The 25,726-nt window shown below is 37.7% G+C and overlaps 1 long non-coding RNA gene across 1 annotated transcript in view; it reads right to left on the reverse strand.

Moving 5' to 3' along the window:
• Nucleotides 1-302: 302 nt before the first annotated feature.
• The window catches only part of LOC139082545 (uncharacterized), a 113,113-nt gene continuing 87,689 nt past the window's right edge, over nucleotides 303-25,726 (reverse strand). The window contains exon 3 of the long non-coding RNA XR_011538642.1: nucleotides 303-2,732. This is a non-coding gene — a long non-coding RNA (uncharacterized lncRNA). The remainder of the gene's footprint in view (nucleotides 2,733-25,726) is intronic.

Below are 25,726 nucleotides of genomic sequence, written 5' to 3' on the forward strand. Positions count from 1 at the left end.
ATAATAGCAAAGAAAAACAACCAAATTTTCTAGCTGCTTTAGTGTATCTGAACAGTTAAAATGCTAGAATCTATTTAAAAGCATTACTTTAGAAATATGCTAATATGGAAAATGTTTGTAATACGATATGTGATTGAGTGATTATAATGGATTACAAAACAGCACATACAGCATGTTAGTATTTTGTAAATATATCCATACCTATACTTAGGAAAAGTCTTCTAAACACATATGTACGATAACATCTGGAGGTTTATACTCCAAAATGCTATGCATTATTCTTGGTGGTAGAATTATAAATCTTTTTTTTTTTTGCTTCTTGGCCTCTTAATTTCAAAATGTTAATGAATAATGATACAAAAATGCAGTAATAATATTATTTTAAGTGAAATAGACTACTTCTAGTCTAACTACACTGAATAACAATAAATAGTATTAATATCAACTTTATTTGAAATAAAATAAACAACCTCCAATCTTTCCTAGAAACACAAGGAAGAAGGGAAGGATTCTTCCTTCCCACCCTTCTCCCATGATGCGTCTATTTAGATGGTAAATAGCTGTGGCCTAGTAGGCGTGCTTGATCAATCTGGTCAACACCTTTTACCGTAGTCTTTGGAGTACTTAGAATTATTTACACTGTTAAAAGGAAATCAGAAAGATTGAAAAATTTTCTCTTGGAGTTTATTCTGAGGGATCTAAAACTTTAGCTGCTGAGGTTATATAGACATCAACTCTCAGAACTTCACAGTGCCACATAGACACATGACAAAAACATAATATGCTATTTAGGCAGAAACCTACAGCTTCTTGTATAATGTGGAAACAGCTTTAAGTCATTGAAGGTTGAGTGACAAGACAAAGATCCTACATCAGACACATAGAATATTGTACCCTGCTGATTCTCAAATTAAAGCTGAACAAAGGAATTTAACAAGCTCAAAAAGACCTATCAAAAGAGTCCCTTCCGCGAGTTGAAAAATAAACTGTAATTGCTGTTTACTTTAAACTTGCATTGAAGGGTACATGGGAAGTCTTTCCAGGGAGGAGAAAGAATGTAAATTTTCTCTCTCATTCAATTTCTTTGGTTGCTACTGTATAATTTGAAAGTATTCTTCACAAATTTTATGCACCATTTAATAACATTTTGGTATTACAGCTTTTATTTAACCCCCAACTGTTTTGTTGCAAAGCTTATAAGTTATTGTAATTTAAAAACATAAGTGATAACATGCCTCATATAAGTGAGGGGAAAAGACATTTTTCTAATATTGGCCACTTGGCAAACTATTCCCACCAGCGTCTATACAGCAAAAAAAGACAATTCATTCATTTTATATATTGACTCTGATGTGACAATTTCTCCAAGCAATTGCTAAGATTTTATTGATAAGTTTAATATCTTCCAAAGCATTATTCTTTACCTTCTTCACCATGCTTCTACTTCCCTATAGACACTGCCACACTTAACGCACACAATACGTCATTCTCTACTAGCTTCATTATTCCTGTGGTAGATACTATTATTTGTCCACAATTCTTCCTTTCCTCCTGCCATGCTTTTCCTGGATGTCATATATATCCCTACCCCATTGACTGAGAAGAGCATTCCTCCAACAGCAGCTGCCCCTTGCTGGTATCCCAGAAAGAAAGGCAAGTACAGGAGAACTGAACCAACCAGTAGCTTGGAACCTAGAGTTAAGTCCGGGCAAGATAAAGGAGCCCCACGGACCCCTGAGCATGAAATAAACATTTGTGGCTATAACTACCAAGTTATGAAGTGATTTGCTATGCTGCAAATCTAATTTCTAACAATGATATAGCCTTAGAAATCTATAAGCAGGTTACTCCTAGCCGAAAGAATTCTGAGTAGATTAAGAAAATCACATTGCATCATCAGTTCCCAGAGTATTTTCCTAACATAAACAGTACTTTTTGTGTGGCTTCGTCATAGCTCTTATATGAAATAAGAATCTAGACTCTAACATCTAAAGAGTTATAACGATATACAAAAAAAAGAAAAAAAATAACAAGCAAGAAGGAATGGACATATGAAAGGAAGAGCAAAATTCAAACATTTTGACTGGGAAACCATTGGTTTTACGTAAACCATCTGGGTGCACTTTTATTTCTACATAAAGATCCAATACATTGATGGGTAATAAGACAACTGGCCAAGAAGAGTTTATTTTCATGGCCATTATAACACTGTTATTCCAAAATCTTGGTCCCTGGTCAGATGACCCAACTCTGTCTTCCACAGCAACCTGTGTTACCCTTGTCTCTGTCCTTTTATGCTGTGTTACAATTGCTTTTGTGTTTCTTGTCTCTCTCACTAGACCGTGGACTCAGGGAAAGTCAGGTTTCTCTCTTTCGATGCTATAACTGTAACACAATTCCTGGCACATTGTACTTGCTACTACTTCTTTTTCAGTGAGCTTTTGAAGGTCATTTGAACTGTGATACTAAGTACATAGTATTGTAACTAAAGAAATTTCATCTTCCTTTATCCTCTGATGAAAGTTGTTCCCGCTTATATCAACCAGTCAGAGAAAGGTAGCATAGAAGAACAAAGGCAGGACTAACCTAAGAGGATATAAATTGTAAAGTAAAAAACAGTTACAGATTATAATGTTTTCTCTTCTTAATTCTTCCTAGTCTTCAATTCAGTGTTCTTTTCTTCCTTTATCCAACTCCAGATTACATTAAAGCATTGAGCAAAAGTTGTACACCTGGAAGAGGAAAAAATAGATAAAATATTGGAAATTGATGGAAAAAGTAGATAAAATATTGGAAATTGATGCTATGAGTGAAAAACTAAAAGTGCAGAACTTATTCGATTACAAGAGAAAAGAAGAATCATGACATCTTCTAATAATGACAGAATAAATGTGATGAGCTTGTTGCATAGGTTTGATGAGGCGGGTAAAATCAAATATGAGCTACTTTCAGAGGAAGTACGTGAAACCAATAATTGTGATTAGCAATCCTGAAAAGATGTCAGATGACATATTGTGCAATACTCAGAGGGAGAGATGAGTCAATGGAAGAGAGATTGTCTTTGTCACAATTTGCAGTCAATTCTTACATCAAGTTCGGATGAAAGGGAGGTAACAGACCTCAGATAGAACTCTTCCTTTTAGACTTCTTGTGTATAATGATATATATGATAGCATTGGTAACTATTTTAACTGTTTTCAATAAGTTCAGCATCGATTATAGCACCAATTGTGGGTTGAATATGCTGTCAAAGGAAAATAGATATGTTTATCCTTATTCATATATATGATAAAACCCCAAATTTATAACATTTTGTATACAAGTACGTGTTTGCATGTAAAAATCTTTCAATCTATTATCTAAAGGCTCACATATTTGGCAAAATAGTGAACATTTTAATAAGCCACAAGAGGTGTTTTATATGATTCCTTTAAGGATGAGAGTGGCTGTGATTTTCCGTTAGTAATAATTTTCCAGAAACCTTTAAGCAAAGGGGCAGTTTCAGCTCAATTTGAAGAAAAGACAACTGCTTAAGAGAAATCTTATGCTCATAAAGAGAACTTGCGTGGCAAGCAAGATCACAGCAGCAAATGGCTTTTTCTTCCGCCTCTCTGAAGGAATTGTTCTCCTTCCCTACTTTGGTGTCAGAGTCTGAAGGAAGTCCGTGACCCACAAAAGTTCGAGAACCACCGGCATATGACTTCAAAATATAGTAGATATAATTAGAAGCTAGCTAATTAAATATGCAATCTATGAGGAGAAAAGTAAGGAAATAAAAGGAGCAAAATGCTTCAGGATATGTAGAGGAAACTACCTAGGCTACAAACATTTGGTAGCCCAGGACTGGGGCTGCTCTCCTTCTCACTTGAGCAACTAGGGAACCCTAGCCAGGCTATAAATCCCAGTTATCTTTTAAGGTCTCCTGCCACTTCTCTCCTCTGTACATGCTGTCACTGTTTCCGCTAAGGTCAATGTGTCTAGTGTCCATAATTCTTCACAATAATCATCAATCAATGGTACCTAGCCTCATTACCTGCTCTAGATGAGCTTTAAACTGCAATGAGAGGATCTGAGGCAGTGACCTCACAAATAAGCGTAATGAACACCTTCTGAGGTGACTTCTGACAGCTACTCTGCAGACTTGGCATAGGGAGCGCTGAAGCCTCCCAAGGACCCACAGAGTCCCAGATGGCTACCAGCTTGCCGATTGTCCTAGAAACAGAAAATCACAGTACAGTCATAGAAGACAAGATGAATGTCCAGCTTCATCAGTGTGCTCATCTGCGGGACAAAGAAAATCTGAACATCAAAATTTTTCATTTGTAAACGATGATACGCCCATTGTTAGAGGTGGGGAGGAACTCCACCAATGACTTATCCTTGAGGCAGGATTCAAACATTGTTGGATTACTGTTATAAATGGGTTACTTATTTGTTATTCTCATGGATTTAAGATGTGTATCTGAAGAGATGGCTTGACAATGTTCCCAAAACCAAATTTAAGTGACAATTCTGAGGGTAAAGGTTTTTGGCAGTCTGCCCATGATTGAACACCTCTCCCCTCCCATCATTCTTTTCAGAAATGAGTGCTAGAGAGGGGACACCACAAAGACTGAGGGCATGAGGTCTGGACCAGCCAGGAGAAAGTCCTAGAGCTTCTTTCACTGAAGGGATACCATCGCACAAAATACCTGACTTTTGTTCGTCTCGTTTCCTCATTTGTAAAATGAGGCTAAATGTAATAAATACCTCATAAAGTTATTGTGAGAATTATATGAGATAATGTAAGTAAAGTGCTCAGCATAAGCAATAACTATTCACTATAATTGTTCACGTTCTTGGCATAGTATTTCTATTACTACCATTACTACTATTATTACCACTACTACTTTAACGCCCCCTGCTACCACTAATACTGAATCTGAGCTTGGACTGAGCCAACTCAGACAGGTGCCCTGCTCTGTGGAGCACATCATCTATTACAGACGGGCAGACAGGTAAATGAATGAGTGTCATAGAGCAGATGCTGTAATAACATATTTGCACAGGGTTCCGGAGTGTTCTTGCCCTCTGGCAGCGGTGTGGAGAATGGCTTGGAGGGTTGTATACTTATAAGAACAGCCAACTACAGTCAAATCATTTCCCCTCAAAGAAGGAAGAGAATTCCAGGAGTTTTCCTCCCCATCCCCCTCTTAGTTTGGGGATCATTTAGGGTTTTCTGAGCACACAGGCTCCTTCAGGTACTGTGGGTCTCAGTCCTGCCCACACAGTGGCTCCAATCACTCCTCCACTAAATCTCTTTTCTCTGTTCCACAAAGCTTGGCTCACCGAGATCTGAGCACAGCTGCATGCTCCTACCATTCTAGATAATGCTGGATTTCTGTGTGAAATTCTTTAAGGCAAACCAAAGGTTAAAAATTCCTGCCAGGGGGAAATCTCAAACAGCAAGTCCTTATGTTCATAGCTTGGACCAAAGGTCTCTATCCATCACCCATCGCCCATTTTATACCTGAGAAGAGAAGGGAAGCAAATCGCAGTTATGTGGGAGTTTGTCCACGGCACTGGCGTTCTGGGTAAAAAGCAAAATAGCCAGCCTTAGACCTTGCTTCCTTGCCACAGCGGGAAAGAGAGCTCACAGGAGAGTTTACCTGGGATTAGCAAGACATTGTTACAGCTGTTGATGAGATTTAGCTTACAAAATTGCAAGAGACTAATTTTTCTCACTGCACAAATCTACACTCTGCCACATTCTTCCTTCTCTCTCTCTCAATTGTCATGTAAATAAAGATTTCTTTTTTGTCAGTACAGGCTGTCCTCAATTTATAAACTAGCTGTGTTTCCAAGTTTATTTGTGAGACAATTGCTGGGAACTCAGAATACATTGTCTCAAACTAGCAATTAAGGTAAATGTTGTGTAGGTGCCAGGCCAGCCCGCAAGATTTAACCCAGAGTGTGAATAAATCTAGTACCTCCTAACGTTTCAGTCCCACAAAACCACCCTTTGTTCATATTCCCAGTTCCTTAAGGAAATGCATCCTTAGTTCCCTGGAACAGATTCCTCTTTCTGGCATTAGAAAGAAAGAATTAGAAAATCCTGAACAGTTGTCACTTGCTATTTTCCACTTTGGTGAAGAAATAAGTCTTTTTCTATGTCTGTTTCAGAAAAAGTGCCTCTCCATTTCTGTATACATTTACTTAGGAGAAAGTCCTGCTTTCTGTCAAATGCCTTTGGTACTGATTTTCAGAGGTTAATATTCATTCAAATTATTCCTGAAGATTCTAATTTAGTCTATCTGGAGTAGGGCCTAAGAATCTGCATTATAAACAAACTCTCCAATGAAATTTTCTATAATTGAGATATAATTTACATAGAAGAATAAAATGCACAGATCCTAAGTGTTCAGTTTGATGAGTTTTGGCAGTGAAGTGACCACCACTTCAAACAAGATATAGAACATTTCATCCTCTCAGAAAATTCTTGATACTCTTCTCCATTCAATTTTCCCCACATTATGTGTAATGGGAAACACTTTCTTTCCTTTTTTTTTTGTACAAAAACCTTTATTAAACTTTCTTTAAATTTTTTATTTATTTATTTTTTTATTGCAGTAACATTGGATTATAATGTTATATAGCTTTCAGATGTACATCGAAATATATTTCAAATTCTGTGTAGATTACATCATGTTCACTACCCGAAAGCTAATGATAGTCCATCCCCTCACATGTGAGCCTAATCACCCCTTTTCCCACCCACCTCCCCCCTTCCCCTCTGGTAACCACCAATCCACTCTCCGTTGCTATGTGTGTGTTTGTCGTTGTTTTTATCTTCTACTTACGAGTGAGATCATATAGTATTTGACTTTCTCCCTCTGACTTATTTCACTTAGCATGATACCCTCAAGTTCCATACATGTTGTCACAAATGACCGGATTTCATCATTTCTTATGGCTGAGTAGTATTCCATTGTGTATATACACCACATCTTCTTTATCCATTCATGCCTTGATGGGCATCTAGGTTGCTTCCAAGTCTTGCCTATTGTGAATAATGCTGCAGTGAACATAGGGGTGCATGAATCTTTATGCATTTGTGTTTTCAAGTTCTTTGGATAAATACCCAGCAGTGGGATAATTTTCTGAGGATATTCCATACTGCTTTCCATAGTGGCTGCACCAGTTCGCACTCCCATCAGCAGTGTACGAAGGTTCCCTTCTCTTCATATCCTCTCCAACACTTGTTGTTTCCTGTCTTGTTAATTATAGCAATTCTGACTGGAGTGAGGTGGTATCTCACTGTAGTTTTGATTTGCATTTCCCTGATAACTAGTGATGTTGAGCATCTTTTCATATGCCTGTTGGCCATCCATATATCTTCTTTGGAGAAATCTCTGTTCAGATCTTTTGCCCATTTTTTGATTGGGTTGTTGGTTTTCTTGTTGTTGAGATGTATGCATTCTTTGTATATTTTGGATATCAATCCCTTATCTGATATATGGTTTGCAAATATCTTCTCCCAGTTGTTAGGTTGTCTTTTCATTTTGTTGATGGTTTTCTTTGCTGTGCAGAAGATTTTTAGTTTGATGTAGTCCCAATTGTTCATTTTTTCTTTTGTTTCCCTTGCCTGATCACTTATGGTACTTGAAAATATGCTACTAAGACCAACGTCAAAGGGTGCACTGCCTATGTTTTCTTCTAGAATTTTCATGGTTTCAGGTCTTATATTCAAGTCTTTAATCCATTTTGAGTTGATTTTTGTGCATGGTGTAGGGTAATGGTCTAATTTCATTGTTTTGCACGTGGCTGTCCAGTTTCCCCATCACCATTTATTGAAGAGACTCTCCCTTCTCCATTGTATGCTCTTGTCTCCCTTGTTGAATATTAGCTGTCCATAAATGTGTGGGTTTATTTCTGGGCTCTTGATTCTGTTCCATTGATCTATGTGTCTGTTTTTGTGCCAGTACTATGCTGTTTTGGTTACTATGTCTTTGTAGTATATTTTGAAATCATCAGGGAGTGTGATACCTCCAGCTTTGTTCTTTTTTCTTGGGAATCCTTTGGCTATTCGGGGTCTTTTGTTGTTCCATATAAATCTTAGGATTCTTTGTTCTATTTCTGTGAAAAGTGTTGTTGCAACTTTGATAGGGATTGCGTTGAATCTATAGATTGCTTTAGGCAGTATGGACATTTTAACTATGTTAATTCTTCCAATCCAAGAGCATGGAATATCTTTCCATTTCTTTGTGCCTTCTTAAATTTCTTTCAACAATGTTTTATAGTTTTCAGTATACAGAACTTTCACCCCTTTGGTTAAGTTTAATCCTAGGTATTTTATTCTTTTTGTTGAAAGTGTGAATGGGATTGTATTCTTAATTTCTCTTTCTGCTACTTCATTGTTAGTGTATAGAAATGCAACCAATTTTTGTATGTTGATTTTGTATCCTGTGACTTGGTTGTATTCGTTTCTTATTTCTGAAAGTTCTTAGTGGATAGATAAAATCATGTTGTCTGCAAAGAGTGACAGGTTCACTTCTTCTTTTCCAATATGGATCCCTTTTATTTCTTTTTCTTGCCTGATTGCTCTGGCTAGCACTTTCTGATTTCCATCACCCTTCACATAAATGGAATCATACAATATAGTCATCCTTGTGTGTCTCACAATGTTTTTGGGTTACATTCATGTTGTAGCATCTATCATTGCTATGCTTCTTTTTATAGCTGAGTAGCATTTCATTGCATGAATATACTACCAAATAGTTTATCAGTCTTAAGTTCATGGACATGTCCAACTTGAAGCTATTATGAATACAGCTACTATGAACATTTGTGCATAAGTCTTTTTGTGGACAGATGTTTTCGTTTATCTTGGTTTAAACACCTAGGAGTGAATAGCCAAGTCATAAGTAGATGTATTATTTTTTTTACTTTATACTTTCAAAAAGTTCTCCCAGGTAATTGTACCATTTTACACTGAGACCAGTAATATATGAGATTGTTCTACATCTTCCCCAATTAGTAGTCTTTTTAATTTGCGTATTGTAATATGTGTAAAATAGTACTTTATTGTGGTTTAATTTGCATTGTCTGATAACTATGATTAGAGCACCTTTTTCATGTGCTTATTGGACATTCTATTGTCTTCTTTTGGAAAATGTCTGTTCAAGACTTTGCCCATCTTTTATTGGCTTTTTTGTCTTCTATGTGCAGGAGTTCTATATATGTTCTAGTTTTGGTTCTTATGTCATGTACACAGATTGTGATTATTTCTTCTCAATCTGAGACTTGACTATTGATTTTCTAAATGGAGCCCTTAAAAATGAGCAGAAACTTGATTTTGATGATATCTAGTTCACATTGTTTTCTTTTATGATTTGTGTTTTTTGTGTCCTCTGTAATAAATCTTTTCCTACTACAAGGTCTCAAAAACATACTTCCATGTTTCCTCAAGAATCTTTAGGTTATAATTTTTACATTTATGTCTGTGATCTAACTGGAATCACTTTTCATGTATTGAGTGAATTAGAATTTTAGATTCATTTTTTATGTGTACATCCTGTTGTTCTAGCGCCATTAATTAACAATATATTTCTTTCCTTATTGAGTTGACTTAATAGCTTGATTGACAATCAATTGACAATATAGGTACATGTCTACATCTGGACCCTCTATTCTGTTCCATTAATCTATTTGTCTATCTTTATACGAATTTCATACCATGTTGATTACTATAGCATATATTATGGGTAATTTTAATTCTTAAACCGTTTTTTCTTTTTCAAGATACGTTGGCTACTTAAGATTCTTTGCATTTCCTTATACTGTTTAGAATTAGCTTGTCAATTTTCTAAAAGGTTTTTGCTGAGAATTTGATTGAGATTGCATTGAATCTATATCTTAATAATATTGAGTATTACAACTCGGGAATATAATGTATCTTTCTATTTATTTAGGTCACCTTTTATTATTCTCAATAATATTTTGAAGTTTTATGTGTAAAGGCCTTGAATATATTATGTTAACCTTATTACTAGTTATTGGATTGTTTTTATATTACTGAAATTATTTTTATTTCATTTTGAAGTTATTTATTGCTATTATTTAGAAATGTAATTGATTTTGTATTTTGATCTTGTATCCCACAACCTTGCTCAATGGCATTACTTCTAGTAGGTGTTTCTATAGAATCCTGGTGTAGTAGGCTGAGTAATATCCCCAAAGATATCAAATCATAATCCTTGGAACCTGTAAATGTTACTTTATATAGCATAGGGGAGAAAAGGACATTATAGATGTGATTAAGCTTATTATAATGGATTATCCAGTTGGGGACTATACACAATCACCTCCATCCTTATAAGAGGGAGGTAGCAGAAAATTACACAGACACAGAGAAGGCAATACAAAGAGGGAGCAGAGAGAGATTTGAAAACATTGGCATTGAAGATTAGAGTGATGCAGGCTTTAGCCAAGGAATGCTGGCAGCCACCAGAAGCTGAAAGAAGCAAGGAATGCATTCTCCCCTACAGCTTATAAACAGAGCATGGCCCTGCTGACACTCTGATTTCAGCCCAGTTACACTGATTTCAGACTTCTGGCCTCCAGACCTGTGAGACAACAAATTTCTGTTGTTTTGAGCCACTAAATTATGGTAATTTTTTACCGCAGCCACAGGATAGATCTCAAATATATTTTGTTAGCCTTATTCCTAGGTATTGGGTTTTTTATGCTACTGTAAATGGCATTTTTAATTTCATTTTCAAATTTATTATTGCTAGTTCTTAGAAATATAATTGTTATTCTGACCTTGTATTCCATGACCTTGCTAAATACTCATTACTCCAGTAGTTTGTGTGTATGTGTGTGCATTTAAAGGTTCCATAGAGTTTTATAGGCACACACCATATAATCTGCAAATAAGAGTTTTATTTTTTCCTTTCAAAACTCTATGTTATTTATTTCCTTTTCTTGCCTACTGTCTGGGACTTCCAGAATAACATTTAATAGAAGTGGGTGACAGCAGATGTCTTTGTCTTGTTTCTGATATTAGGAGAAAAGAGTTTAATGTTTCATCATCCAGTATAAAGTTGGCTATTTTTTTGGTCAGTGTTCTTTATTAGACTGGAGGAGATCTTGCCAACATCTATTTTCCTAATAGGTCATTTTTTCTTTTATGAATGGACTTTGCCAAATGCTTCTTCTTGCATCTATTGAGAGAATCATGCATATTTTTCTCCTTTATTGTGTTAATATGGTGAGTTTCACTGTTTGACTTTTGAATGTTAAATCAATCTTGCACTGTGGGGATAAATCCCACTTGATCAAATGTATTATAAATTGCTAGTGTTGATTTACTAAGAATTTATTAAGGATTTTTGCATCTGTGTTCAAGAGGGATATTGGTCTATAATTTTCTTTTCTTTTAATGTCTTTTTCACATTTTAGCATCAGGGTCATAATGGGCTCATATAACCAGTTGAGAATTATTTCATCTTCCTCTATTTTCTGAAAGAGTTTATGAAATATTGGTAATATTTATTCATAAGCTCTTTGCTAGAATTCACCAGTGAAGCCATTTAGGCCAGAAGTTTGAGGAAAGCTTTTATTATGATTACAATGTCTTAAATGGATATATAGTACTATTTAATAGATTTTCTTTTGACTTATGCAGTTTCTTATGCTGTGTTTCTCAGTTTTTTCCTTATTTATTTTTTGTGTCTCTGCTCTGCTTTTTAGTTTAGTGGCTACCCTGAAGTTTGTATTCAGAATCTTGTGCATAACAGAGTCCATTTTCTGATGGCCTCTTATTTCCTTAGTCTAAACTGATTCAGTCCCTTTCCTCCTCCCCTCCTAAGTTATTGTTCTCATATCTTATTCCAACTTGTGTTGTGAGTTTGTGGTTAAAGTGAAAAGATTGTCTTTGTTTTTGGTGTTTTCCTTCCCTTTATCCTAATGCTATAGTTGAATGTTTGCTATCCTATTCTCATTCTATCTATTTGTCTCCTTACTCTGTGTTTTGTGACCTCTTTCTCCCTTTTTTTTCTTTTTTCAGGCGTGAGGGCCTTCTTGAAGATTTCTTGGGTGGGGGTGTCTTGTGGCTACCAAGTCCCTTAGCTCTTTTTTGTCTGGGAAAGATTTAATTTCTTCCTCATATCTGAAGGATATTTTTGCTGGATAGAGTATTCTTGGCTGGTGATTTTTATCTTTTAGTTTTGAATATGTCATTCCAATCTCTCCTAGCTTATAAGGTTTCTGCAGAGAAATCAGCTGAAAGTTTGATAGAGGTTCCTTTGTAGGTTATTTTCTTCTGCCTTGCTGCCCTGAGTATTCTTTCTTTGTCATTCATTTTTGCCATTTTTACTACTATATGCCTTGCAGTAGGTCTTTTTACATTGACAAATCTAGGAGATCTGAAAGCTTCCTCCACACGTTTCCCTCTCATTCCCTAGATTTGGGAAGTTCTCTACTATTATTTCTTTGAGAACGCTTTCTGCTCCATTCTACTTCTCTTCACCTTCCTGAATACCTATAATTCTTATGTTGCATTTCCTCATTGAGTTGGATATTTCTCAGAGACTTTCTTCATTTCTTTTTAGTCTCAGTTCTTTCTCCTCTTCTGTCTAGAGCAATTCACTGTGTCTATCTTCAATTATGCTGATTCACTCCTCTACGGTGTCCACATTAGCATTCAGGGAATCTGTATTTTGTTTATCTCTTCCATTGTGTCTTTCATCTCTAGTATTTCTGATTGATTCTTCTTTATAGTTTCAATTTCTTTTGTGAGGTAGCTGCCAAACTCATTGAATTGTTTCTCTATATTCTCTTTTACCTCATTGAGTTTTTTGATGATAGCTATTCTGAATTCATTGTCATTTAGTTTACTCATTTCTGAGTCCTCAGGACAGAATTCTGGGTATTTGGTTTCTCTCTGGTCTGGAGTTTTAATGAACTGATTGATGCTGGAAGTATGGGTTTTTCCCATTGTGATATTATTTGGTTGCAGTTATAGCCTATTGCCACTGGATGGGTGTCAAAAGCCATGTATTCTGAGCCCTCTGCCTTCAGCCAAGATGGTGTGACACAGCGCGGGTGGGGGGTTGCTTTCTCTTGCACGCAGTCCCTGGTTTCCCAATCAGCTCTCACTATCTGGTCTCCTGGGGTCTTGGCTTGATGAGGTCACCCCAAGCAAAAGTTTTCACCCTGTTAGAGGGCTTCCCTCTAGGCTACAAGGGTGCTAGGAGTTCTGGGTGATCTCGTGAATGCATGACCCCTCCCTCACTCCTTCCCTCATGGAACTTCCTGCAGCAGTGATCCCAGTCTTTAGGGGAGGGAGTGAAGTTCTGTCTTACCCCATTCCAGCTCCTCCAAGGGGGGCTCCAGCCTCTCCACCCTCCATCATTTGGCTGCTGTGAGTCTCTGAGGATTCCTGTGCTATTAGGATGTTTTCTGTTGGAATATGCTTGTTCCTTCTTGTTGTGTGTTAGAGGGGAGAGAGTCCCAGGTAAGCTCCCTCTGCCATGACGCTGATGTCCAGATATATTGTGTCTTTTGAGAGACTTGGTCAATTTCATCTACCTTGTTCAATTTATTGTATAAAATTATTCATAACATTCTCTTATCATCCTTTCAGTCTCCCTGGTGATAGCCCCAAAGGCTCTTGGGATATCTTATCTCAGTATTTCAGCCTGCTCCAGCATTTGGCATCCATGTCCACTCACTGAGGGACAGTGGAGAGAAAGAATGGGTGTGTGCAGGCTCATTTTGTGGCTCATTTTCTTCAGTATTGTAATTTATCTTATCAACTCAAACATAGTCATTAAAAATTTATTAAAATTTCCACAGCTTTCTCCTTGCTGCCATCTGTGTGGAATCCTCCCATTTCCACCACTCTGCCAGGCATGAAAGGAAGAATGTATCTCTTAGCTCCTATAAAGGACTTTTGACTTCCTATATCTTAGTTTATTTAGATCTATTTATGTCCTCAGTTCTGTGATGGATTTTTTAAAATTATGATTGCATAGCTTGTAACTTATCTGGCTTCTTATTATTAGGATAGAAGTAATAGTGCCTTGTGACTTTCTACATCCCAACCAAAAAGGAGGTGTCCCAAGCTGACTCTGATGCAACTGCTCTGTCAACCACACTTGGAAAAGCCTTCACCAGGTGTTCTGAACAGGTACACAAAGAATAGCTGGTTCCATTAGGGTGCAGGTTAAGACTCCAGTTGTAAAATTCTCTGTCCCCATGGATATTCATATATCTTGTCAGGGAGTGTTCGTTGCTTAGAAAATTGCCACAAATACATGTACTACTTTTATTATAAAGTAAAATGGAACGTTAGGAAGTTTACACTGAGGACTTTAACTATCAGACTTGAAAATAGCTGCTTTATCATGAAAATCTTAAACTTCATTTTTTCTTTTTTCTTAAGAATGGAACTCTAGAGTTAGCAATCTTCAATCTAACTCCTCAATAATAAAAAGTCTTCCTTTTATTCCACACCAGAACAAACTTTATTCCAGATGGTAATACCTAAGCTAAGGAAACAGGACTTTTAATGAATTTTAAAATTAAACCAGAGAGATGTGCTTTGACAGTTGGAACAGGAGAATATAATTCCAGATATGTACTTTTCCACTAGAAGTTTTTATTACTTATTTATAACTAGTATTTACAGTGTCAAACTTTTCTATTTTCCAAGGAGAAAGGAAACTTTTTCTCTGTCATTTTGTGCCTGCATTGTCTGAACTCTGACAATCTCTGAAAAGATTCATATGCTTACACACTTCTGAAAGATCTTTAATGAAACAGTCAATATTATCTATCATATCCACCATAGTTTAAGTTAAGGGTTCATCCTGTGAGGTCATAATTCATGCTTTCTGTTTGAAGCACACAAATATACATTTTTACTCTTCTCTCAAAAGCATACCTGACTTCTAAACAGAGTCACAAAAGGTAGAGTCAAGGTAGCACTTCAGGAGGGCAGACAGGTTATCATTGCCTGTACTTCTCCGGGGGTCCCATAGCTCAAGATCTGGTCCAGAACCTTTCAGTTCACACCAGATTTTCTTAATGTAGCTTCAGGCACTTGATAACTAAAAAGTGCTCATATGAACTAAATATACCCCAAAATGTTACATAAACAAAACCTCTAATTAATAGTGGAACTTACACTTTTTCAGGACCAGAATGTTTCAGTTCCTACTTAGCACTCTCTATCCTCACCTAACCAAGGCACCTAAAACCTGCATTGTTCACAATATCTGTGATCTTGTCATTCTAACAACAGAAGTAAAAAGGTTTCAAAGGTGTGTTTCACCTGAGCTCTGGGAAAGTACATCCAAATATTGATTCCACAAGAGGGAATATATGCTGCTTACTTTGCACAGATGTACTAGCTCTTAGAAAATATGTTCGCTTTTTCTTCCAACTCTAAACCATGGATATATTAATCACATTCCTTGTGACTATGATTTTTCTTTATTTTTTTAATGTGTTATTATCACTAGTGAAACTGCTGTTGAGGATCATTTTCTTGAGCCTAGGAAACATTTTATCTATATCATTTAGGACTCTTTATGGTTCAAATAAAAGAAAATCCAATTCCAATAGACTTAAACAGTAGTTTAAATAGAAAAACATTTCAGCGCTTAACCCAGAGCTTGAATCTGGCCAGGATCCAGTCTCCCACTGTCCATTTTTGGGGTCAATGTCATTGCTTTTGGATCTCATCTTATATGGAATCTCCCCTCATGGTCCCAAAGTGGCTGCCCATTATACTCAGGGCCAGCTCTACTCATTCCTATAGACTAGGAAAAGGGAAGTCTCTTTTCACCAATTCCACAGGCAAAAAAGAGGTGCCCCAGGAAATGTGTCTTCAAATCTCATTAGTTCTGACAGGGTGATGTGCCTATCCCTGAACCAGCCACTGTGGTCTAGGGGTTGGGATACTCCCAATTTGCTGAAGTCAATCAAGACCACACAGCCAAAATGGGAGTGAGTGAATTCCTCAGGAGAAAATCAGACAGATAATGGGGAAACAACAAACGATATCCGCTATAGTCTCCTTGAATAATGAGTTCATTAAATCAATAAAATCTCCCCATCTGTGGGAGCACCATTATAGTAAGCCACAGCAATAATCAAGAATTTCCCAAGGGAGGTCTAGGAAACATAATAGTGGACACAAAAGCAGCACCCCTGTTCAAAGATCTGTGCTAAGAAGAGGATGGGAAATCCTTACTTTCAAATCACCTAAACTTGTGCTTGATGATTGTTAAGATTTCTTCTAATATTTCATCAAAACAGGATGAAAGCATGGAATAAGAACTTACAAATTTTTGTACATTATACTCCTAAGTCACACATCAATCACTTTCCCAGTATCATGACTACGGTGACTAGACTGACTCAGGAGGATTCCAACATGAGGCCACACAGCAACAAGAGCCAGTGCTCACGTATGACAGCCTAGGCTCTGGGTCAAAGGCGTGCTACAAATACAGTTATCCCTTCCTCTCCCCCACCTCAATCTAAAGAGGAGTTTTTGTGCCAAAGTCTTTTTTGTCCTTTCCCCACAACCAGTTTTGGACAGAGCCATTTAACTTTATTCAACACGTTGCAATAACTTTTAAACTCAAACTGTCCAATACTACCATTCTTGGAAAAGCCCCAGGCTCCTCCTGCTATTTGCCCAGCCTTTTCCCAGCAACTGCCAGGTTCCACATGTCAATAGAAATGAGAATCGAAGTAACATGGTCCCATTCAGGCTCAGAGTTGATGCCAAGGCTCTGGGTCAATACAAATGTACAATGTGGGACCGAAAATAAGTAGTATTTGCCCCCAAATGAAATGTGTATGCTCAAAGATGATGTAGCAGTCCAGCTACTCAAAATTGAAATTGTCAGCACTTTTAACTGGAAATTATCATGGGAAGGAAGAAGACAAGAAAGGAGGAAAGAAAGAAGGGAGAAAAAAGTTCTACCTCATGAGATATCTCATTTTCACTTGTTCTGGTTATAGAAATGAAATAAAAATCATCAGCATTTATCTGGCTTACTATCCATATCTAAATACTATGTGGCATAGGAATCAACTCATTCATGAAAAATGGTCCAAATGCACATTGTTGTTATTTCCTTTGATTAGGATATTCAGTCATGGTCATTCCTGTCCAGTTATCCTAGCTGGTTTAGTGAGTAGTATATTTAGTCACTGAAAACTTGGACTAACTCAGCAGGCTCATTGTCCCCCATCATGCGCATGGCACTGCAGTTTGAGGGTGAGTTGAAGGGAAGTGCGAGGCACAAAAAAATAGACATGATCTTAATTTCAGGTTACCAAGAGGCTGAAATTTCAGATCTACATTAAAATACAAATAAAATAAAATTTGAGAAGTAAAAAATATTTGTACAACTATAACACTTACGTGTACATGTGTGAATGCACACACACACACACACATTTTGTGGACATGTTAAAACCAAGATAAAAGTCTTTGGTTTTATATACCTTAAGGAGATCTATAAACAAAGTAAATTAGACATAATACAAATTATCATTGTATACAGTCTCAACACCATGGATGTGTCAAGTCTTCACACTTTGAGATACTTTCATTTTCAGAATTCACTATATTTCATCTGCAAGAATTGTTTATGCCAGCCAGTTTAAAAAACTGACAGGTTGCAGTGGACTTCTAAGGAGTAAAACAAACGTCAAGAGTTTGATCGTGTGTCTTTGACTATTTGGATACAGGTGGGAATCCTCGAGTGAACAGATAAAGAGGGCGGGGATGATACACAGGGTATAATTAGGAAATGCCAAATAAGCAGAGAAGGATAATGTGAAAATGCAGTAATTGGGAATGTGTCTGTATTTGATATGTGGAAGTTTCCCTAATTTCTAATATGTGATAAAAGTATTCTAATTTTGAAGTTGTATAAATTTGTAGTTGAAGCTTACATTTTAAATTTGTATTCTCTTTGTTGCTCTGCCCTAGAAAATACACAAAGAGTGGCAGTGCTCCGGCAGTGACAGGAGAGCTGGAGGGAAAACAGCAAGAGTCAATGCAGCGATGTCTCGTCTTGTCCTTACCACTGATTCTTCAGCTCCACTTGGTTTATTCATGTCAATAGCTCCAATAATCAGCAACTCTGTAATTTCTCTATTTTTATTTATTTATTTATTTTTGGTGAGGAAGATTTGCCCAGAGCTAACACCTGTGCCAATCTTCCTCTATTTTGTATGTGGGATGCCTCCACAGCACAGCTGATGAGTGGCATAGGTCCACACCCAGGGGTCTGAACCCATGAACCCAGGCACTGTATTGGAGGATATGGAACTTTAACCACTTGGCCATGGGGCTAGCCCCAGTAACTTTGTAAATTAGAAAAAAATTTCTAAACTACTGAAAAGTGGAAAAGAATAGTACAAAAAACTCTCCTATATCCATCACCTAAATTCAACTATTTTTACCATTTACAGTAGTGACTCTCACTCACTTGCTCTCTCTATAGAGAACATACACTTTTTTAAAAATCAGCATATATTAATCTATTAATTCCTTTTTTATTTCACTGAATTAATAACAGTAAAAAAAAAAAAAAAAGGAACTCATACTTAATTTTTACTCTTCTCTTTTCTTACCATTCACCCATCTTTAGTAAGCTTGGCTCTTCCACTCCTGAATGGTTATAAATCCGTGTCTTCCTGTCTGTTTGCACACCACTACCCTGGTTCAAGCCCCCATTGTTTCAAACTGTGTCAGCGCAACAGTCTCCTGTATAATGGGTCTTCCTGCCTCTAATGTTTCCTTCCTCTGATCCATCTTCTGTTTGCATAGTTGTGCTTCTGAAATGAATAATTGCTTCACTGCCCCAACATCTATAGAATAAAGTCCAGAGTCTGTTAGGCATCTTGTAAATAGCCTTCCTTTCCATTTCCACTCTCTGCTTCTGGCCTCCAAGTCCCCCTTTCTTCAGCCACAGCAACCCTATTGCCATTTCGCAAGGAATTTTCTAAGTCCTCTGTCTCAAATGACCTTCCTCTTTGTTTTTATTGGGTAAAATCTCACTCAGCGTTCAAAATCCCACTCCTGCGTAGTCTTCTTTGATTCTGCCAAGCTGCTGGATTCCTTCCCTATGCTCCTGAAACATTTTAACACTGCATTGTAATCATTTATTTTCAAATCTGTTCCCTTCGATAGACTTTCCTCCACTCTGCCCTACACATGGGACACTGGACAGTTTCCTGTTGTTGTTTCTACCTACAAAATGCGACACTTAATATTTTCTAATCATCTGAATTTTAGCAATTTATCAGAAGTAGAGAGAAACATACCTTTAACACTTGAAAGAAAAGACATCAGACCTTGTTTTTCATTAGTTCTCCCAGTTTCTACATGTGCTTTTGTACTATTAGCTGTTGCTTCTGAGAATCTCAAAGCCATTTTCTCAAGTGTTTTGGCATCTATATGGATGGAATTTGACCAGCGATCAAAAACCAGTGACTGTGGTTTGTGTTGCTAACAAGGAAGATCCCAAAACAAGTAAGATCCCCAAATTAAGTAACATATAATGTCCAATAATTAAATTTCAGCCCGAAGTGAGAAAAGCGAAGTTCAAGGAACGGAAAGCATAAAGCTTACAAGAAGCAGATTTTTCATAAGCTGCTAATGTGGGAGCCAGCACCCAAGTTTATGTGTCTAAAATTATATTATCTCATCTTAATTAGCTCTCCATTAGATAATATGATTTTTCTTTTATCTGTGCTCCTGACCTTGGCTTCACATTCAGGCCTTCGATTTCCTCCCAGGAAAGGCTTAAAATCTAGGGCCACCCACAGAAACTGAATGCAGATGTATAGTAGAATACTGGTATTATTAGAAAACTGCTAAGAATAGCTTCTTTGTAAGGTTTTGTCGCCAATTTTTTTCTTCCTATTTTTTTCCTGCACATCTACAGGAAACATTCCTCCTCTCCTCATTCGCCAGTTCATGGCTTTACCTTCCATCCTTAACTATTATTTCCAACGGCTTCTGAACTGTGTGTGTAGAGGGCCACTCTAGCCCATGAAACATCCAGAAAATAACCATGTTGGTTTTGCCAAGCCGTAACAGTGTGACTCAGACAATTTCCTGTAAGTAAAAACTTTTGGGAGGAGTATTCTTTGGCCTAGATATAGCCTTCTCTCCCTCTCGCCATCCCTCTAGCAATAGCCAATTACTAAACTCTTATCACCTACCCCAAATACACACGCACCCTAATTCAATACAAGGTTCAAGGAAATCCTGGCACATTGCTCTTCACTACTCACTAAATCCACCTTACGATATCAACCTGGACTCTAGCCTTAAGGGGAGCCACTGTGAATTATAACTCTCAGCCACTCGGATTATGGAAAATTCTGTCTCCCACAGTCTAGAGCTGACATGTGAGCACCATTATAAACCTTCTACTTGCCTAGCCAGTGTCTGTCTCTCCCTGGTACATTGCAACCGAATTGTGTTACTTAGAGATTCTGCACTGTTTTGGGAGACATCACGATGGAAGGGTCTCTTGTCCCAGGGCCTGAGTTTGCAGGGTGTAGAGGCCCAGAGCACCTTTTAGAGAGGTGGATTGCCAGAGAGAAGCTACATGTCTCACTGCAGAAGAGCAGGGTCACCGGCCTAGTCTCCCAAACTCTGAGAGGGAAAGCAGCTGGGCCAGTGCCAGGACTCAAAGAAGACCAAAGGCTGAGAGAACCCTGTGTTTCTTGTAGTAAACAAGTTACCATGCCTTCCCCACTGAGTTCCAGTAAGAATCCAGAGTGGGCTTGCACCTTCTGCCCAACAATATCATAAAAATGCCCCCATAATTATACTAGAGAAAAAACCAACAACAACTGACTATCCCAGTGGCCCATCCCACCTCATCCCACACCCTGGAAATTGCTTGCTCAACAAATATCATCAGCACCAAGATCACATCGCAACTTGTACACTTTTGTGTTTGTTTGTGTTTGCTCTATATACGTATAAAAATGAAATTTGACATTTGCATGGAGAATAAGAGCTGTTAAAAACTGTCATGCCACTTGATTATCACGCCAAAAAGGAATAAATTCAGCTCAGAATCCCTGAGCTATTCCCTGTATATAGTTTACGCCTTTTTCAAAAACTCAAATTTATTGCCTTATTTCCCTTTTATCACTGCAAACCATTTGCATTCAAGATGCTGAATCAACGCATCAGCATTGGAAAACAGTATTTCAGTTTAACTCAATTAGATTATTTCACTGGAAGGAAACTGTATCTTGTCTATCCAGTTGAGAGAGGTTTGGGTTTAACGATTATTGCCTCTTTAAATTCTATTTTTTTATTGAAAATTCTTTGAAACAAATTATCAAGTAGCTTATTGACTATCTTCAACATTTAGAAAATCATGTCTAGGTGAGGAAAGTAGCTTCTTCTTTATCATAAACAACCCACCTTTTAATCATAACTGTCCAATAGTCACCAACAGTGATAATATATGGTGGCTGTCTAACATCTTGTCTTATTAGACAGTCGGTGAAATGTGGGCTTTTCCCTAATGTCTGCATCGCTTCATTCCTGACCTCTGCACTATCAAAATTTAGTGTACTGCACCCACAGAAAAGACATTCTCATTGATTTTGGCGTTAAAGGAAAATAAAATGAGTCCTATGAGGAAAGTAACTTAAAAGATAAAGTTTGGATTTTTGAGAATTACAGTGAGGAAAAGATAAAACCCCACCGGTAGCTAGCTAGCAGAGTGCTGGGAAATAGGAAAAGGGTTATGTAGCTCTCAAAACACAAAAGTTCGTAACCTCAGTCTAATCATGAGGGAAACATCAGACACATCCAGCTTTGAGGTACTCTTCAAGCTGTCAGGGTCAGGAGAGATAAAAGAAGATCGAGGAATTGTCACAGATTGGAGGAGGCTAAAGAGATACAATAACTAAGTGCAGTGTGGTGTCCTAAATTGGATTCTAGAACAGAAACAGGGCATAGGTGGGAAAAAAAGAGGGAGGGGAACACGAATAAAGTCTGAGGTTTATTTGATAACATTGTACCACTATTAATTTCTCAGTTTTGGTAGGTGTACCATGGTTATGTATGATGTTACATTAAAGGAAGCGGGGCAGAGGATATCTGAGAACACTCTGTCCTAACTTTGCAATTCTTCTGTAAATCTAACTTTATTTCAAAATACAGAGTTTAAGAAATAACATAAGTATTAGGACATGCCAACATTTCTCCCAGCAGCTGCATTGTTCATCTAAGGCCATTTAAGTTGAGACTAAAACACCTGATCTATATTTATGAAGTTCCACCGCCACCGCCATCCCCCACACCCTGCCAAGTTAATCTGTGCACCTACCATACCCAAGGCAGCGATTTTAATTGCATTATATGCTTTTCATATTCTTTGCAGATTCTGTAATTAAAATTGCTTGTCCCCTTCAGTTTATCTAATCCACTTAGCTAATAAGATACCAATTCCTAGCCAAATCTCTATGTCTATTTTGTTGGCAAAGAGCATTTCCTTCTCCCTAATGTCTCCTTTAAAAGTTGATGGTTATCCCAATGAGAGTTATTTGGACCTAAATCTTACCTAGATGTCTTGCAACTTCTGAGCATAAACAACACCCAGATGAACTTGTAAAAGGGACGTAGCCTGTGCAGCCTCTTCAGTAACCCATCATTGCTCAACTGTTCTAGCTCACTAGGAAAAAGCATTACTAAGAAGATATCCTTCAAAAGCCATCCCAAGTCTTTTTCTCTTCTCTATAAGGGTGCGCTGTGTACATGACACAAAAGAAAACAAAGTTCCGTATTCAATAAGTCTGGCCTGTTTTGTTTTTATTAGGCATATTTCAACTTCATCAAGAATCTGCACAAAGGGAAAGCAAATGCAAGAGTAGAAAGAAAGTAAAACATGGAGCTACTGCAACCCTGTCAATTATGTGAGCCTTCAATTAATTGACCAGATAGATTTAGCATAGGTTTGTTATACTTATTATATGATCTCAGGATCTTGAATTTCAACTAGGATCACAAACAGGAGAAATTGAGCAGAGCATCTTGTCATCGGTAATCTCTAAAATCTCACCTCCCACAATACCCTTTCAAATATAAAACAACCAACCCCCAGCCTTACGGGGTGGACCCTAGACTTTCCCACCATTGCCGACGCTGGATGTTCTCTTGGGTGGCACTGCCTGTTATCCTATTCTCCTCTTCAGTCCAACCATTTCCTTCATTAGTCTGCACAAATTACCCCAGCCAAAACTATTCTTATTGTGCTTCAAGTTGCTATGGCCTATCTCCTTCTAAATATGTTGTAAGAAAAGAAAGGTAAAATTGGTCAATTTTTACTCAAAAGTGTCACTTGATTGTGCTATGATTTCTTTCCTGAAAGTTCCATTTTGCCATCTACTTTTTATTCCCCCTATAAAATATCTGAATAATTTTGGTAATAATCCTTTAGCACTGTGGTTAAGTTTCTTAACCTTCAAGAGCCTCAACTCCTCATCTGGATCTAAACTGGGAATAATAAAACCTACCTAATAAGGTTTGTATGGTATGTGCTTAGCAGAGTACCCAGCACACAGCCAAAACTAAATACGGATTAGTGGTGGTCATTGTCATTGGTACTAATGTTTTAATTGAATTTCAGACTCTTGACTAAAAGAACTCAAACCTTACTTTCATCTTTCAATAAAATAGATGTCAACCTCCATTTGAGAGTATTTAGAATGCATGACCTACTTTCCTTCTCATCACAAATCTCATGAAATGATAGTAAATTTATTTTTTAAAAGAATAAATGACGGAAAACAAAAAATCCTTTCAGCAAAGAAAGAAATTTGGAGAAATTCTTACAACACGGAAAAGAGATGAAATCTGACTGATAAATATAATTGAAGAAACCACAGCCCAAAATTGACACAAGAGAACGTAACCCAGCAAGCACAATTCCAGAGACGCTTTAGTTCATATACGCAGTCACAGAAACCAAGGTGGGGCCTGAGACAACATAAGACCCATCACTTAGGGGCTGGCCCAGTGGCGCAGGGGTTAAGTGTGCACTTTCCGCTTCTTGGCGGCCCGGGGTTCACTGGTTCAGATCCCGGGTGTGGACATGGCACTGCTTGGCAAGCCATGCTGTGGTAGGCATCCCACATATAAAATAGAGGAAGATGGGCATGACTGTTAGCTCAGGGCCAGGCTTCCTCAGCAAAAAGAGGAGGACTTGCAGTAGTTAGCTCAGGGCTAATCTTCCTAGAAAGAAAAAAAAGACCCATCACTTAAAGAACTACATTTGGAGAAGGCAACCAGCCTCACTCTACCCTTCCATGTTCTGAAGGGCAGGCGGCAGTAGCATCGCCTCCCACCCTGAGATTAAACCCCCAGAGCCATTTGTGAAAAAGATTCAACCCACCTGGAGAAGCAAGTGGCCTCAGTGTTGGGACTAGAGAGAGAGAAGCAGGGACGGGCCTGCCTGAACCAACTAGGACTCTCTGAAGCAGTTGTCCTGTCGCAGGAGATTCACCTGGTATGTCCTGGGGCCACAGACGAGAGGGCTGGGGAGCGCCCAAATCTAGAGGTTAAGCCTCCTGGACCCCTGCCTCGGACTTCACATTCCAAGCCTCCCCCACAATTAATTACAAGAGGGAAACTCCTGTCGCCAGAACCTACATTCAGTGACAAGCAAACAAGGATTGCCGATAAGAAACAGGAACAATATGCCCAAATACTTGAGGAAAATCAACACCTGCAAGAGAGGCCCCAAAGCCAACAAAAAGGAGAACTAGAACTTAAAGAGTCAGAGTTCAGAAACAAAAGAATACAAAGATAAATTCATTTTGTATCCTCAGAGAGAGTCAACACAAATCTCATTCAAAATCAGAGGAAGCAGCTATAAAGAAAAATAATTAATATTTTTGAAAATTAAAAATATGGTTGAAATTTAAAAAAATGCAACAGACAAGCTGAAAAGCAGAGCTGAACTAGACAAAGCTTAAATAGTGAGCTGGAAGACTGAGCAGAAAGATTCTTCCAGAAGGCACGCAAAAGATGGAAAGTATGCTTGAGTAGTCATATAAATTGCTAAAGAGATCTCTGTCTTACGTATCTATAGAGAATAGAGATGCTGCAAGGGAAAAAAAAAGCAAAGGAAAATCACAGAATTTAGTTTTCACAGTCGAACAGGGGAAAACCTGGAGATTGTAAAATACATAACTTTTGGCCAAAGGAAAAATTGGATTTGTTTTCAGAAAATATGCTTTTAAGTAGCTTGAGGAAAGCAGGCTGTTAAATAGAATCTCATCCAGGTTACAAGCTGTCTTTATGTCGAATAGAGTAAAACATACACACATCCAATTCTAGCAGCCACTGAAGTAAAATACAAACAGAATTAAATAAGGAAAGGAGACATATGTGAGGTGCGTGTGCCTAGTTGGAGCTAAAGATCTGAGTTTCATTCCAAATCCGTATATTATATTGTAACAGAAGGTAAACAGATGTATCTTCAGAAATCAAAACCTTAAGATTTTTTTTCAGTGGATGCCAATTATGAGCCACTATGTGATGGATTCACTCCTCCAATGACAATATTTTTCCTTCTCCTGACACCTGTGAACAACCTTACCTGCATCTTCTTCCACTCCATGTCTCCTCCTCTCTCAAGACAAGGTGAATCCCTCTTGCCGAAAGCTAATC

This window comes from Equus przewalskii, chromosome 1, assembly GCF_037783145.1.
Source record: "Equus przewalskii isolate Varuska chromosome 1, EquPr2, whole genome shotgun sequence".
Taxonomy (NCBI): domain Eukaryota; kingdom Metazoa; phylum Chordata; class Mammalia; order Perissodactyla; family Equidae; genus Equus; species Equus przewalskii.